The following is a 5,284-nucleotide window of genomic DNA, read 5'->3' as shown; positions in this document are numbered from 1 at the left end:
GTCGGCACAGACCAGTGACAGAGCCGCTCAGAGGTACAAAAATGTTTAAAACTTCACCAACCATAAATTTTCTCCACTTAGGCTTACATTCTAGACACAAATCTACTTCACTTGGCTACACCGCGGCCTTTAAATCTGTACTCTTTATTTATACAGGGGACCATCCTGGTTTTGATATCCATCATGACAGTTCGAGTGAGTCAGTGTTTCAATATGCCAAGTGGTGAAGATGTTCAGTGAAATTTTCTGAAACCATTGCGGAAACCGTGGTTACCTCCGCTATAACAAAAACTATTCATCAAACGGTGTTCTCATGGTCCACATGACTGCGCTTGTCTGCTTTTTTTTCTACAGGTACGGTGCACCAACCGATTACTGCAGCAGACGCACCAGACACTGGTTAGTATTTATTGTCAGCAGCTCGTCTTCGACTATTGATTTGTTAGTCGTAACTCAAAGTTCACATCTTTCCCGTTTGCCAAGATGGGCCTACCTTCAATGAAAAAGTCTTGGCGAACTTTGCATGTGGAAAAATCCATATAACCGGGGCCAGGCCTCTTTGGCAAGCTGTGGGTTAGAGAAGCGCGTTGAGATGAATATCCATCCACTGTATTGTTATAAAAACGTCTTGACAAGGAAAGGAATCCTCTAAAAAAAAAAAGGATTCCGAGCAGTAAACCGTCCATCAAACAGTCATGTTTTGTGTTTGTCCAGGTGAGCGGCATGGCGTTGTTTCACCGCTGGACACGACAGGTTGGTGCTTCCCTTTTAAATGGCACTGCATGGGATCAAGGGAATTTTCACGTTCTTTCTAATGTTGTTACAGCAGATTCCCAGCATGAGGCAGTCAGTATGAATTTATAAGTAGGCCTACATCGCCATTCACCTCAACGAGTCTCTTGTGATCAGAGGAACATTCTGAAGGAAAAACAAGCTTCATACCACGTATAACTTCTCTAACGATGTTCGAATTCCTTTTAGCTGGGACATTTGAAGGGATCGACCACACTCATGGTCCACAGACAGACATGGCTGGTCAGTGTACGGTTCATGGAGTGGAACATTTTTGGCCTATATTATCTTATAGGGTAGTATCTTAAATCTAATCAATACAATAGGAGTAACAGGAAAACTGTAATTTTTTCAGACACTGGAGGAGGTAACTTAACATATGTTCAATCACCTGTTTATTTACTTTGTTTTTAAAGGAGGTCCCACGGATGCAGGTACTCAAGTGATTGAAGCAGGTAGGCTATTTGAATGACTACCATCAAAGTGCACTGCAGGGATCTTGCATGGATTAGGCTAACCCAGGTGTTTTTCTACAATCAGGTGCAGATGCTGCAGGTGGGGAACCTGTGACTAATGTCCATATCCAGGTGGAAGCAACAGGTATATATATTTTTAATTTTATGCTTTTTTATGAGTACGCTCTTAGCTGTCTCACTGTCTCTTTAGCTATCCTACCCTGTTTTACGTCTTATGTTTGTAGAAAGTTTTCTGAATAGACGTAACATGCGTGATAGCTCAAGACAAATTGTAGAACAATGATGTGAATGTTGAAAACCTGCACATGTGTTACTTACTACATAGTAAAACCAATCTGCAGAATTCCCTTTGACATTTTAAAAAAAAGGGAATGAAATGAATTTGTTAAATCTGTGCTCTGTGCCCTAGCAATGGGGGCCATCTACGGCTCAAGTCCACCGGACACTGTGGGTACGTTACGTTCTGATGACCGATCTCTTTATTTTTAGATGTGACTTGGAATTGCCCTCGATAATTGTTAGCCAAGGTCAGACTGACCATACTGTAATGCTTTACCGCAGCCAGACAAAATGTTGTTCAAAGTAAAAGAGAGAGTGAGAATGACTATCTCCTCCAAGTTTCATTTTGATTTAGAGATTTAGAGTTAACTGGAGCTGGACTCTAAGCCAAATGGATCACTGTTCACTATTACCTCACCTAAGTCAGAACAAAGCCATATACCAATCAAGTGTAGTTATCTCCTGGCTGTTATTAAAAAATATCCATCAAATCCCTTTGTGTGTCTGGTATAGGCCATGAGGGAGTGACTGATGCTCAAGCCAGATTCACAGGTATCCTAAGTGAAATAAATTGACTTTAAGGTTAAGGTACGCAATCCATCTAGGATTAATGCAGTATTGTTTATTTGTGTACTGCAGATTCTCTGTCTGGTCCCAGGCATAGCTTTACAGGTGAGTTTCTAATAAGACTCAATTGTGGTAAAGATCATTTTTTATCAATACCTGCTCTCTGAACATAGGAGAAATGTAACTACAAAATAAGACATACCTTTAAGCCGACTCCTGCATTTTTATCTCAGATATGGTGGATTCTCACAGTCTCCTCACTCAGACAGACGCACCAGGTGGGTTGCCATGGACACACAGGGTTTACACCTTTTCACACGAGGTTGACAAATCCAGGTCCATTTGCATATGCGAGAAAATCACACCTAATCAACACATATTAGAAGTCAGATACTCTGGCATACTGTTGAGGGTACCCATCTGAGACATGTCAGACAAATGCTTCACTATCGGCAAGAGACCTTGTTAAATAGTGCTTCGGTGTGCTAATTTACCCTAACAACTACCAAGTGTCCATTTGGACAGTCACCCTTATGAATGTACAGTAAAAACTCTAACAAAACAAAACAACAAATGTAATGTAAAGAAATAACGTTTCAGAATTTCTCAGACTATAAGTGTGTGAATGTGATGTTTCAGTTACAGAGCACCCACATGGCGTCGTAGACCACACAGGTGTCATGGACTCCGGTAAGTAGGCCTTTGCAACTTGGCAAGGCAATTCCTTTTGTCCTTTTACCCTTATAATGTCTCTCTCTCTCTCTCTCTGTGTGTGTGTGTGTGTGTGTGTGTGTGTGTGTGTGTGTGTGTGTGTGTGTGTGTGTGTGTGTGTGTGTGTAAGCGCAAGTGCGCATGATTGTTAATGGCATACATGTCTCCTATAATAACAGTAACAGCAGGGCCACAAGGAACCGTGGGGGGTTCAAGTAAGTTTTGCATTTCCTCATCTTGGACTCAAATACTCTTGCACATTTTAAACCTAAACAAATCACATTCACTGATGTGTGCCATGACAAAACCCGTTATTGCACTCAGAAACTGTCCTTGCTGTACAGTAAATCAGGTGGTTTCCAAAAATATGTGATACTAGCATGTGTGGTAAGTAATGACAACACTAAAGTGCACTCCTGGCATCTCTGACAGGAGCTGATGAAAGCAAGGCTGATGTTAATCCAGTCCCTTTAGTCATGCATGGTCTTTGTTCAAAACAGGTCAGCCAGGAGTTACAGAGCAGACACAAGCAGCTGGTGAGCTTCATGGAAGTTTGCACTTTCACTTTTTCATTTATGATTGGCCTTGTATCTGATGTGATGTGTCTTGAGCCAGTCCAGTGTCCTGACAGCAGGGTCAATCAATCAGTCAAAGGACAAAATTACTCCATGGCTAATTTCAGTGACACACATATTTTCGGGATATAGCTGGAGTATACGATGAGCAAAGCTCTCTCAAAAACATTGTGTGACAGCGTAACAACACACTAATGTTTGTCTCAATGAAGAGGATTGGGAAGGGTATCCCTCAAAATCAAGACATTTTACAGTATACTGCCTTTAACTCGGCTCTCGGTTAACCCTTAAGTCTAGCAACGTTATCAAATGTGTGATCATCATGTGCAGTCACTGTACCTCTGGAGCTGGTGCTCAAGAGCTCTTCTCTTTTCCCTGTTTTGCTTGCGCTTTCCAGTTTCCGCAGGTGAACAGCACAACACATCTGGTGGTCAGGGTCATGAAGGTGGGTTCACGCTCATATCTGTCACATCATATCAGAAACAGGCTTTCAAATGAACATTCGTTTTTTCATGTCAAAGGTGCTGGGCTGTGTGCAAGCAGAATCCGAAATGCTTTATGTGCAGTAACTGTCATTTGTTGTCAACAAATAAAATTCTTCAGTCCTCCAGTAGGCCTACCAATATAATTATGAGGGGAAAGCATGTTTGATAATTTGTTTAAATTATCCAAGAAACATTTATATTGATACAACTGCTACAGCTGGTCTGGAAACAAAGGACAGGATGCACAGTAGAATCTGGAAATGTATCCATCATACCCTCAATTACATTGACATTCTACAGGGTTTTTTGTTTTACATTCTTGACATCTAAAACATTTCTGTATGTACAGAGGTGTTATATCCTTGTTTCAAGTAGAGATTAGGGAACTTCCTCCCCAGGGTCTGATGACAATCAAAACTGATAAATTGAAGACGTATGGAAAAAATCTAACAAGCTTCAGTTACTGTACATGTGTCTATGCAACTGGAAGCCATCACTCAGGATCCTTGCATATGCTTTTTTTCCCTTCTGGTGTAAATATACCTTAATACCCATCCCATATGAATATGTAGTTGTAGGCATAGTAATTAAGACTTAGAATGCGCTGATGTTGTCCCACCTAACTACACCCATCTTTTGTGAAGGTGCAGAAAATGTGGAACTGGAGGATACCTGCTGACTTTCACATCAAGCCCCGTGTTCGCTTCCTACGATACAGATTCCAGTGTAATGACCAGTCAGCCCGACAGAGGACCACTGACCCAGACCACTAGCAATAGTCTCTGTGTGTGTGTGCGTGTGTGTATGTGTGTGTGTGTGATTTGTTTGACTATTTAAACTTTAAGATGACTCTGTAACTTAACTTTTTACTGTGCATGTTCATAAGTACCCTGGAATTTTTGATGTATCCATTCATGGGGAAGAGACCATTGTGAGTAATTCTTGGTTTAAAATCACTGTGACAAGTTATCATTCCCTTCAAAAATGTACAAAAAGAACAAAGTAATTTCCTGCAATTGTGTAATTGCACTGTTCCATAGCTCGGATGTGTCAAATATTTGAAGTGTCTGAAATTGTACATTAATGAATGAGTGTCATTGAATCAATCATACATTAAATGTAACATCTATTTTGAACATCAAAAATGTAGAGCATTTTGGTAGAATAGGAACAAAATTCATTAGCTGTCAAAGTCGTAAAAGCGTTATGACAAGAATTTTTAAATGATCTCCCATTCAAGTTTGAATAATCCTCAACTAGTGATACACACACAAGCAAAACTATAACTATTATAACCTGATTTTAAATCAGCAGAGTTCTTTCCACTGCAATATGTAACATTATTACTCACATCCCTGTACCATATGTATATCTTGATAGCATGTGTATTGCAACTGTC

At 40.4% G+C, this 5,284-nt stretch overlaps 1 long non-coding RNA gene across 1 annotated transcript; it reads left to right on the top strand.

Moving 5' to 3' along the window:
- The first annotated feature begins 1,207 nt into the window (after positions 1-1,207).
- On the top strand, positions 1,208-1,707 carry LOC134073027 (uncharacterized). Its single transcript, XR_009937238.1, has 3 exons — positions 1,208-1,247; positions 1,333-1,392; positions 1,678-1,707. It is a non-coding gene; the product is annotated as an uncharacterized LOC134073027 (long non-coding RNA).
- The last annotated feature ends 3,577 nt before the right edge of the window (positions 1,708-5,284 follow it).

The sequence above is a fragment of the Sardina pilchardus genome, chromosome 24, assembly GCF_963854185.1.
Source record: "Sardina pilchardus chromosome 24, fSarPil1.1, whole genome shotgun sequence".
Taxonomy (NCBI): Eukaryota; Metazoa; Chordata; class Actinopteri; order Clupeiformes; family Clupeidae; genus Sardina; species Sardina pilchardus.
This window is presented reverse-complemented; position numbering and strand designations above follow the sequence as displayed.